Source organism: Oculina patagonica, chromosome 14, assembly GCF_052425735.1.
Source record: "Oculina patagonica isolate OP01 chromosome 14, crgOcupat, whole genome shotgun sequence".
In the NCBI taxonomy this organism is placed as follows: Eukaryota; Metazoa; Cnidaria; class Anthozoa; order Scleractinia; family Oculinidae; genus Oculina; species Oculina patagonica.
Genome location: NC_135771.1, coordinates 23,217,691 through 23,229,919, shown reverse-complemented (window position 1 = coordinate 23,229,919; position 12,229 = coordinate 23,217,691). Strand labels below are relative to the sequence as shown.

At 36.8% G+C, this 12,229-nt stretch overlaps 1 protein-coding gene and 1 long non-coding RNA gene across 2 annotated transcripts in view; one reads left to right on the top strand and one right to left on the bottom strand.

Moving 5' to 3' along the window:
- The window catches only part of LOC144637619 (uncharacterized), a 114,311-nt gene that overhangs the window by 86,772 nt on the left and 15,310 nt on the right, over positions 1 to 12,229 (top strand). The gene's annotated exons all lie outside the window — the stretch shown is intronic.
- LOC144639285 (uncharacterized) lies at positions 4,343 to 10,341 on the bottom strand. Its single transcript, XR_013568106.1, has 5 exons — positions 9,918 to 10,341; positions 9,012 to 9,186; positions 8,840 to 8,901; positions 8,115 to 8,178; positions 4,343 to 6,492 (listed from the first exon to the last, which is right to left on the bottom strand). It is a non-coding gene; the product is annotated as an uncharacterized LOC144639285 (long non-coding RNA).

Genomic DNA, 12,229 nt, shown 5'->3' with positions numbered 1-12,229 from the left:
TCCTGAGTATGCTTCGTCGTTCGATGTTTTTCAAAACCAAATTAACATATGACAATAACAACTTACTTGCAAAATTCTATCGTGGTTGCATTTTAATTCCATTTGAATCTTGAATATTTAATTAAGAATTACTCTCAAAATTTTGTACTTGAAATTTGCGCACAAAACATTTACCTTCGATTTATTTCGACAAATTCTTCGATTCGCTTTCAGAGACGCAAAATTAGAATACTCGTCATCCTCGGGAGCCAAGCGGCATTTAATCGGAGCGACACGATGTAAACCGAGCGGCAAGATTGGCACGAAATGTTCTTCTCGCCGATTTCCCCGCTCGGTTAACTTCGTCTTGCCCGACTAACTGCCCTCGGTTCCCGAGTATGCTTCGGCGTTCGATGCTATTCAAAACCAAATTTACATATGGCAAAAACAACTTGCAAAATTCCATCGTGGTTGCATTTTAATTCCATTTGAATCTTGAATATTAAATTAAGACTTACTCTAAAAAAAAATTTTCTGCTTGAAATTTGCGCGCAAAACATTAACCTTCGACTTATTTCGACAAAATTATTCGATTCGCTTTAAATACCGCAAAATTAGAAAAGTCCTAGACTTGTATCAGCTTTGAAGGGAGAGTTTCAAATGACTTGTGTTCTTTTGGTGAAGTTTGTGGGATGACAGTCGGCAGGAGGTTTGGTCGGGGAGTCAGATTAGTGGTTTTCTTCGTTCGATTCTTTCTTGGCGTCCATGAAAATGTGCTGAACATGGTTTGTATTTTAGCGCTTCGGTTTTTCCAGTCTTCCAACGGAAATTTCGAGATACATTTGTTGAAAACACGCATCTTAAATTTAATATTTTCGGCTTTATTTTTTTCGCATATCTATTTACAAACTCAAAACTTATAAATATTCCAAATTCAAATGAGCGTGGTATTATGACGTAGTTGAGTGAAACCGAGAGGGCATGGGGAGCAAACTCTCACCTCCCCTCATTATGCCATCTCCACTTGAGAGCAAACGGCCATATCATTAAAGTGCGTCAAGTGCCGACATCAAAGATGGCGGATCAGATGAACAAACCAGGATTTCAAAGTTGGAATATTAATGAGGAACAGAAGAAACACTTCAGCTCAGAGCAGAGTGAAAACAACCCGACAAGCAGGGACAAGATCGGCTAGATTTTTATTTTTGTAACACAATAAAACACAAATAAAGAGACAAAGAGGCAATTTTTGTGTTGTCGTCTTTACCAGCAATCCACCCTAACAAACCAGGTAAACACTTGTGTTCATGACTAAGTCCTGCATACAGTGTTATCTGTCACGCAACTTGTCCCGCAATCTTCTCGAAAACGGCGTGACAAGTTAAATAAAACATTGAACCGTGTAACACACCGCGCGAAAGTTAAAACCCTTACAAAACAAGACGCTTCAACGGCTGCAGAAAGAAGAACTTAGTTCAACTTTCTTCAACCGCTGAAGCGAACTGTCTCGTAAAAATTTTGTCTTCTGCTCGGCATGTTACACAGCGCAATGTTTCACGTAACACACTTTTCACGCCGCCTTCGAGAATATTGCGAGACTAGTTGCATGAAAGATTACACCATATAACAGGACTACAAACCAAGTTCTGCTTTAAAGAAAACCACCACTAAAATAAGCAATGTCTGTTCTAAAACTCTCACGTAACCTCTACCTTGTTTCGCTGTTGTATTTACAAGTCACAAAATGTACAAAGTTGCTCAAAATGGAAGTCGAGTTTTAATTGAAATGCCCTCCCCGTATTCAAATTTTCAACTGTCACACAACGCCGCGTCACGGTCACGATAAATTTTGGTAGAACGAGCAAACAGGCGTAAGAAAGCATGGAATCAAAACAACAAAATAAGCAGCGCCGAATCAAAAATATGAAAACATTAGCAGGCTTGTCAGCGATTTAATATAGCCTTACACTGTCTAAAATTGCTAAAATTGCGCTTTGTAATTCACTGTTTTTTCTTGAGAAAAAAAATCGGCATGCGAAGAAATGATATTTTTTATAAAGATTCGTGCGCAAGTAAATACTAAAATTTCGCTAAGGCATCCTATCTGAAAATTGCAATTTTGTTTGATGTTTAAACGTTCGCCTCAGAAAAAGAAAAAAATAAAGCAATTTAGTATTCGACTTTCCAAGCTGAGCAACTTAGCACATTTTCTACCTTTTTAATACAAAAATCAAATGAGATATTTAACACAAAGACGCATTTCACATGGGATTACAAAAAGACTGTCACAGACATTAAATAACAAAATTTGCATTTTGTTATAACATATTATTTTAAGCTTGCAAAGAAATTTTCCAATTATTTTACGGACTTAAAATTGGACAGATCTGCCAATATGAATTGAGAGACTTAATTGTATACAAGACTAGAGAGCGCAAAACCGTTAAATGCGTCTTTGTGTTTGAGAGATAACAGACATTGCTTTTTAGCGGTCATAATTGTTACTGGGTTACTTAATTTACAGTGGCCCATGTTCATAATCAAATAATGGAGTATACAGTTAAGTTTTTTGTAAGTTCTTGACAATTCATGAATCATAAAAGTTAGCCAAATTAAATCGAGGCAACAAATGTTAGTTATTTTAATCACATTATAAACTTAGCCCTTCAGCAAAAGTTACAAAAAAACAGTAAATGCTTTTTGGTAAATTATTTTAACAAAACCTCTGATCCCATTTTTGGACATTTTTGATACCTTTGGGAGCTCAAAAGCTCCTGCCTAACCCCCACCCCCACCCCCCACAGATACACCGAATAGCACAGTGGAATTAATTTTATTTCGGCATTTATCATTAGTTCATTTTCATAATTCAAGACTGACTCTTTGATGCAGCTTTTAGATATTTGATATTTTTGTAGCTTCGAATTTCCTTGATGAATAGCATATTGGAATATTTTTTCCTGTATTTTATCTTCCGTTTTTAAAATTCAAATAAAAAACCTGGGAAAAAAAAAAAACGTACGTCCATTTTACAGTTACCTGCCAAGTGACCTGGCCTTTGAATAGAAGTGAGGCTGGAGGTGACCTTGCATTGATACAAATCTATCTGCTTTATCATGTAAATGCAAACTAGTTAGCATCAGAACATCATGATTTAAACAACAAAAGCAGTGAGGACGGTCTGTATCAAAACAAGGTCAACTTCAGCCTCACTTCCATTCAAAGGCCAGGTCACTGAGCAGACAACTGTAAAATGGCTTACTGTCAAAGTAATGAGAATTTGAAATATAATTGGTGATTTGACATTTTGCAACTAGAAAAACGAACCTCCCGCTATTGAACTACTGAATACTTGTAGCACAGAGAAATAACCAATTCTAATTCCTGCATAAATTCATCTATTATTCTTTTTAATAACTCCATGTTTCAAGGCAATGAGAATTTAGTTAAAATAAAAAAAATAATAATCCCTTTTTCAATAGCAAAATGTGAATCACTGGTAATTGCCTTCATTCATCAATAATTCAATTGACTGTAACATTTTCCGGCACATTGTGCACAGTACTGACAAGTGGAAACTCAATACAAAGAATGAAAAATTTAATGTCTTTTTTAACAAACTTCCCAAGCAGTACTAGTTTGCTTAAAAATAATTATTTCCCAAATTTGCAATTTTTGGCAAAATTTCAAAACTAATCTTTTTTGCAACTCAAGCTGAAGGTATAAGTGTTAAGGAATTTAGAAGTGATATTTGTACACATGGGCCACTGTATAATAACTACAAGAGCCACAGACATGCATAGCCAAGCAGATGTCAAGTTAAAACTCTATTGAAAAGAAATGAAAAAAAAAATCAATTTTGAAAGTGGATAGGACCTTTGAGTAACGTAAATTTTCGAAACGAAAAGGAAAAATTCTGTTAAACGAAGCAAAAAAAAAAAAAACATTCAGGATTAATTTTTTTTCAGCAAACCACAGAATTGTTAAAACTGTAATATTTAGTGAGTAAAGATAAAACCATCAATTGTATTTTGGTTGTTGAGACTAGTGAACCAAACAATCAAAAATCTGATTAATCTAAAAAAATACTTTGATAAGCAGTCAAAATAGCCAAAATAGCCAGAGACCTAGTAAATTTACAGCAGTTTGCTCAATTATAAATTTGCCACGTTATATTCTTGACTTTTTCAAACATTCAGTTTATATATATAGTTTTTTGTAATCTGAGCTGAACTGTATAGTCTCCATTTTAATTCAAAAGAACACAAAGCAAAGTGTATTGTTGTTGTTGTCTATCGGTTTTAAAACATTTAAATGTACTGTTCTAAACCAGTTCACTGTATTTTCTCAGTCAAGCCCCCCCACTTTGCCCCAACAACACCCAGCCCATATGTTTGTACCTGACATGAATAATTTATCCAAGATCGCAAAAACTCCTTTTAATTAGGACTTTCAGTCTGAATGGCAGGAGATTCAAGAAACAGGGACTCAGGAATGAATAAATACAATGTATCCGGCAAATTTAAATTGTTTGTATAAATTGCAGTGTTAGTCCAGGGGGTGGAGGCCGGGGATGGATTATATTGACAGTAAACTTGCAATCTACTAAGGTATCCCTAATCCCTAACCCCATCTAAATTTCGATTTGAATGGAAATAATTCTGTTGATGGTGAATAAAGTCACAGAGAGATTCCTTTCATGGGGTGGGGGGGGGGGGGGTGCTGGGGGTCTGAACTCTCCATCTCCTTACTTCCTTCCCCTTCCTTTATGGCTCCCGCTTCTTTGTGCATTTTTGAATGCAGTGTTGCATGGGAATTTTTTCAATTTCTTTGACTTTTCCATCTCCCCTATAAACATGACCCACTACATAAAATTCTAGGTCCTAAGCTCCCAATCCCTCTATTTTCAGGTATACTGTAAGCATGTACAGTAAAATGTGACCCTTCCCCCTCCCCCAAATTATCTATTAGCCAGTTTCCTAATTTTTTGGGAAAGTTGCAGAATGACTTGGGTGGAGTGTGGGATAGAATTGTTTTAATCAACATAAACACATAACTTTGATTCATCTGAATAGTGGGTGATTGGATTGACAGCAAATACCCCCATTTGTATTGAAATTTAAACACAGAACCCTTTCTAACAAACCTACATTTTTAATCTGTGTGTGAATAAGCCTCCCACTGGCATACCAAAATCTATTTCTTCATTTTAGAAATTCCCTGCTTTTGATCAGAATGATGTGTAATTTTGTTGATGGTAAATGACAATCAGTGGTACGTTCAATTCACACACATGTAATTACATAGCTTTGGCTTGGATTCATAATCATTTACAAGTCCATCTGCAAACTACATTTAGCACCCCTTGGCTATTTTTTTTTCTTTTCTTGACCATGTAGTACTCAGATGAACACAAACCTCTGAACCCGGCCGCCCTTTAGCATTGAGAACCTCCTCCCCCTAATACAGTCATGTCAGTAAAACCTTCTTCTAAAATGTTTCCCCTTGGTATCAGTTTGACAAAAAATTTTATAATACAGTAAGGCCCCATACGAAGGTAACTGAGGAAATACAGTAATAAAAACAAAATACAAACAAACATGAACGTTGTATCCACTTTCAAGATGTTTGAAAAATTTGATTGCAAGCTGGCAATTGTATTTCAAAGAAAAACTATTTACATTAGTTGGCATGTCTGTGGTCTTGCATGATCAAAAGCAGAACTTGGTTTAGGTCATGCAGTGCAATGATCAAATCCAAACTTTCTTAACCTCGGCAAAACTGGGAAATGTATTAAAAAAGTGGGGTGCAGGGTGGGGGTGGGGGTGGGGGGTTGAACCCAGGAGTATCAGTAGTTTAATCAGTGTGATTGTCTTGGTGACGGTAGCCTGGAGAAAAATTGTTCTTGGCAATTGAAGTAAGTAAAAGTCACCTTCAGAATGGATTTTTAAGAGTTGTGTAAAGTGACTGAGAGTTTCAGTCCAGAAGGTTTTATTTAGTCAAATTTGTGTCCAGTCAGTAATAGCTGTTTGAAGTAAATTTAGTTTTGTTGAGGACATGAAGAAATTGTTTGAAAAATGCAACAAATCAATGGCAGTTGTTGTGGGCGTGTTATAGGGTTCCAGTTCATCTAGAGTCTGCTAGCTGTTGAATGTGTAGTCATTTGTCAGTCAGTGATGTTACAGCAACTGTAGTTCAGAATATAGTAAGTTAGTTATTTTGTAAAGAAAAAGAAAAGAAAATTCGCTTTCCTAATTTTTCAGATCAATTATATCCCTGAATTTTCCCCAATCTTCAATAGTAAGAGAAAAAAACCCTGATTGTTTCCTGAGGGTAAGGTGCCCTGCAGGGATGCCCTTGAAGGAACCAGGTTAAGTTTGGATTTGATCAATGCATAAGAACACAAGTGTTTACCTGGCTCCTGGATTGCAATCAATCATCAACTAGAATAATAATGCTAATGGATGATAATCATCTCTGTCTCCTTCTTCTGAAGTAGTTTGTTGCGGCTGCCTGTTTGTAAAGAAGAAATAAAAAATTTAGACAAAAATGATTATTTGTGCCTAGTGTGTATAACTGTACGGCTGGTAACTTAATAATTGGATAGAACAGGATTCTAGCAAAGAGAAATAGGTATACTACAGTTCTAGATAGAGTTCAATACTAGCATTTACTATAGACCCAAAAACCTATCAATTTTGAAGTATAAAGTGAAGACATGATTTTAAGCTACATATGTAGCTTACAACAGTTTTCATGAGAGTAAGTTAAGGGGGCTTTGTCACGGGGATTTTACAGAGTTTTGGCCTAAACTGTTCTGAAATTAGTGGTAGGCAAATAAACTCATAAAAAACATTTATAGTTGAACATCTAAAGGAAGATATCACCTTAATTTGTGGATAGAATTCATCCTACGACTATAAATATTGAAATTTTTAAGACATGCGTCAACAACTTGAAAACTAAAGCCAGAACTTTTCAAATTGCAATCCATTTCCATCCTCAGCCATCCACAGCCAAAGATGCTTATTGACAGTTTCAGTTTTCTAATAAAGCAATTTTATTAACCCTTACTGTGCTAAGCCCGGATTATTCTGGGATTTGTAAGATGGCCATTCAACCTTTTGTGACGTCACCAATTAACAAATTAGCAGATTTTTGTGATGTGCGACTTATAGAGGTTGGACAGATCTTTCCACAGGACTGTCCATCTTGAATATTGACTACACTCCGACAGAGCTAATCGAAAAAAAAACGTGATCAGTTTTTGGTGTAATATGGTGCTAAAACAGGCCAATATACCCGCACTTGATCGATATGGTCTCCTTTCCAGGCTTTTCCATTGATTAAGACCAAAACTTTTCAGGCCAGTAGAAGGGATGCACAGAGTAGAAGATAGAGAGAATTAGAAAGCAGAGAAAAACGAAAGGAATGGAGCAAGGAAAAAAATTCAGAATGGTTCAGCAAAAAAAAACCCCAGGAAGTCCAAATTTTGTCTTATGCATATGCGCCAAAGTAAAATGTTATTTCATCAAAAACTTAAGTTCAGTGTCAGAAAGCACATTTCTAGCAAAGTTTAGAGAAATTTAGAACCGTAGCGCCAAAAAATCAATTTAACAGTTAAAAAATGTGTTTTTTTGGGAGTAATTTCAGCATATTAAGGGTAAAATAAAAATGGACAATTATTTTTAGGTTTCCTACTTAGGACACAAATATAATTTTTAGCCTTTCAAAATTCTGATAAACCCTGTGACAAAGCCCCTTAAAATTTGGTGTCAAGAAAATAGTGATGGTAATGTTAACTAACCAAGATTTACAAATGAAAAACTGAGGCTGGCAGTTACTGTTAAACCACTTTTTTGCCTTCAAGGTACCGGTATATTGTGTGGTTCCAAAAAATATCCATACTCCCCCCACAGAAGGGATTAGAAATTCCCAGGAGGAGGGGGGGTCACAAAGACCCAAAACTTTAAAGCAATGTATGAAGCTAAATTGGAATTTCCAGAGGGGTGGGAGGGGTCATAGGGCAAATCCCTTCCGTGGGGGGTATGGATATTTTCTGGAACCACACATTGATTCATATGGGAAAACATGCATGCAGTATAAAAATAAATAATGGTAAAAGATTTCCATACCTGAGAATCTGATCTCACTGAATTCCTGGTTGCGTAGGGGCAAATATATTTCCAACAATGGAATCTGAAATTTAAAAAACGCAATTTTTAAAGGATTTAATTTAATTTATTTAATTTTCTATATACATATTTAAGTTGTTCTACACTCACCTTAGAGGTTTATTGTGGTTCAGTTTTACCCTGGTATTTTCTTAGCAGGCATAGCTGGTGGTTTTGCATGAAAGCTCTGTTTGCTTATGTGCACATTAACCTCAACAAAACCGCCGGCTGTGCAGCTAGTATTTTTTTTTATTATTCCAAAATTTGGAAAATACCAAAGCGTTTTCAAACCATCATGAAGACGGTCCATATATCAAGGATTTAGCAACACATCTGGGGGCTTCGCAAGCTACCAAATTTACTCATTGCTGAATAAATGGCCTGAAATTTTAACTGACAGCTAATAAACCGCCAAAACATTAACTGATAACTTAAATTTCAGCAAACCTGCCTATACAAAACCTAACAGGGAAATCCTTCCCCCACCCTACCCCACTACTCTCACCACCCCCACCCCCCCCCCCCCCCAACAAAAATTTGGCGGCGTTGGCGTGAACACTTCTCAAACAGGAGAAAAATTCTTAGTTACACTGAAAAACAATCAACTAGGGGCAGAGACCCTTATTAACACACACAACTACCTAAATAAATCAAATTTACAACTGATTTTCCTAATTAAAGCTTACCTGCACTCCGTCAACACTCTGTTCTAGCACATGGACACTGCAACACAGCTCTGGCACGCCACCTGTTTGTAAAAATATCAGGGAATATTAAAAAATACAAAGTGAGTAATAGTATATCACTTTAACGATTAAAGGAATTTAACACGACAAGGAACCATGCGAAATTACAAACCTTAGATTTTATAGCGATTCATGCAGCAGCTCTCCAACATGGCCGAACTGTCTGCAAAGAATGCTGGGAAGTTTCACACGCGTGTCACACACGCGACTTCGCGACCCAGATAATCTCGTTCCCAGAGTCCATCGTCTCCGGGGCGGTGTCTTCTCCGCTTGTTTAAAGCGAATTGCTGTTGAGAAAAAAAGAAAAATAGATTTTAAAATACACTACTTGCAAAAAGTTTTGGACATTTTTGGCGATTTTATAAAGATTTGTGTCTTGCCGTGCGCGGTTAGCCGTTATTTGGGTCGTCACGGAACGCTTCTCCTCCCCTTGAATAGGGTCATTTTTCGGTTTTGGGCCTTAAAAAGGGTATCAATTTTCGCTTTCTTTATCCTTAAATAGGGTCAGGGTTTAAGAACCTTCGCGGCACACCCCTATCTGAAATTTATGGGAGTACCCCCCGGGGACGTACACCTCCATAAGACGGACACCTGGTGATGGTCCCTGCCGTTTTTCAGTCATTCTTCTGTAACAGATCTCTCTGTAAGACGGACACCTCTCTAAGACGGACAACGGACACTTTGAAACCGCCAACGGACACGCAGAAGAAGTGATTTTTCTTAGTGAATAATACTTCAAAACTTCGTATCGTCATAAAACAAAGTTAGTCAGCGCCCAAAGGATAAGAAACTTGTTAAACACAATCCGTACTGCTTAAGTGTATGGGCACCAAAGAGATACTTTTCTACTTATAGTATTACAGTTTGTAGAAGCTCTCAACTTTTGCTTCAACACGGGAATACGGTATTTTTTATTATTTTCAACAGTCTTGTTCCAGTTTGGAAAGTTAAAGTCAGGTCTTGAGAACCCTTGAACGTCTGCTTGATCTCCCAATGCTTGAACAAGCGAATACTATACCTGCCAACTCTCACGCCTGCGAGTTGAAAACTTCGATCTCACGCCAACTCACGCTTACGAATCAATTCCTCACGCCTGGCCGAAAAATGTGAGTTATTACAACCACAAACGACACACTTCCCAAAAAATGTAAACTCAAACCAATGTGAGAAACGAAAACTCCATGTAAAATGAGTCAATGGCGATATTTTCCCCGAAATCTCAGAGTTTTGACAAAAAAAAAGCATTGGAAACGAGGTCGTGTTTAGCAAAACACGTCCACGCACTGGGATCGGGATATGTTCGGAACGTCTTCGGAATACTTCGGACGTCTTCGGAAAACTTCGAACATTGTCGTATCGTCTTCGGAAATCCTGGCACTCTCAGGATAAAAATCTCACGCCTTTGACCCAGAAAAAGTTGGCAGGTATAGAATACATATATACCTGTTGAGTTTCCCGTGTATGTTCTACCGCTCGCTTTTCAAAGTATAAACTAGGAATTGTAACGAACAAACAAGTAAATTTTCAAATATTATTTTTGTTCCAGTTTATACTGGTGTAGCTAAGTAAGCGACTTTAAACAGACGGGTATTCGCCTGCATGTTTTCGCATGCTCATAAATGCTCGCAAAGTCCATCCGATACCCCTAAACATTTCAGACTCTTTGCTGAAACGTAGTTTATGCCGGCACTGAATTACTGACTGCAACAACATCTGTGAACATACTGCATCCTCAAGATTTTACAAATACTATCAAGTATCTTTTGGCAACTTTTCGACCTCTTTTTCCTTTCGAGCAACTTGCTGCGTTTTGAGCAATTTCTAGACCGAAGATCTCCGAAGATTGTCCGAGTGTTGTCCGAAGGCCACACCAACGTTTCCGAAGATCAGTTAAGGAAGTTTGCCGAAGATTTTCGTGGAACCTCCGAAGACGTTTCGACCTTTAACTTATTCCTCATTAAAACATTACAAAATTAGTCAGCAAACATGAAGTTATCGATATCTTCGCGATTTTTCTCAGTGAAAGAAATCCTTGTGATTCAAAACAGTTTTGCCTAAAAATGTTATTTAGCCTCAATTGCAGTGAAATTACATAAAAATACTTAGAAATCTTACCTTCAAAGACAACTTAGCATATATTTGGAGAAGTTGTCTTGATAACAAACGGCAGCGTTTTGAATTTTTGGGGCAACATTCGAGCAACTTTTTTAATCAAAAGCAACTTTTTGGACTTTTTGGAGCAACTTTCGAGCACCTTTTTCAGAAATGTCGAGCAACTTTTTGAATAATTTCGACCAACTTGTGGAAAGCCCTCACTCGAAGTGCCCACTTTTTCTGCGATCTCAAAAACCCATTGTTGATCATCGGGTTTGTTTACCCACCGGCTGTGTACCTAAAACCGTTAAAATGTACTGCAAAAAATTGGACGCTTAAAAATTCGGTCGCTTAAAAAATTTCGGACGGTTTTATTTCTGGATACTCTTTTGTCCGAAATGAAAATCGTCTGAAATATTTTGCAAGTAATGTATAGACTATGCACCCCAAATACCACGTTACAAGGGAATCTCGTTTCCTACAACCCTCGATCATTTCTGGTGGTCAGCAAGTCCACAACAAGTCGAAGTATGGGAAATTACGAAGATATTTGCAAAGGTGCATGTGTGGCCGAAAGCTTACTGGTTTTAAATTTTTAGCTCTTCGTTTAACGCAATGTGTAAATCTTATTCTTTACCACATATATGGAGTACAATAAGTCTGTTAACTAACAAAATTAAATGGCTAACGAATGGCGAAAAGGTAACAGGGGTAACTTAATTTTCGATTCCCATTCTAAGGTTAATCTCCTTTCATACATTTTTTACCTATAATATACAAAGTAAAACCTTAATTATTTGTATAATAAATATAACTTTCACCGAGAGCACAGGCGTCCCAAAATCACGATTCGAGAAATCGATCGAATAAATGATTTATGTGAGCGATCGATTTCTCGAGTCGTGAGTTTGGGATGCCTGTGATTAAACAAGGAAAATACAAAAAAGACAATATTAAATGTAGACTTGTGCTATTTCAAATGCAGGGCGGCTTTGAAGAATGACATTGATAATTTTAAAACCTATTTATCAAACTATTTTTGATGGTTTTGCAGTTCTGGTTTTACTTAGTAAACTGTTTTTTCTTCTATTAATGTAGCTCGTGAAATAAATTTATGAATTTGTTTGATCGTGAAAGACAAACAACCAAAAAATTAGTTACCAACAAGTTGTTGACAAAACATGTCATTTATACACGCGAAAATTTAATTTAACAACGAATGGCGCTAGAATTGCA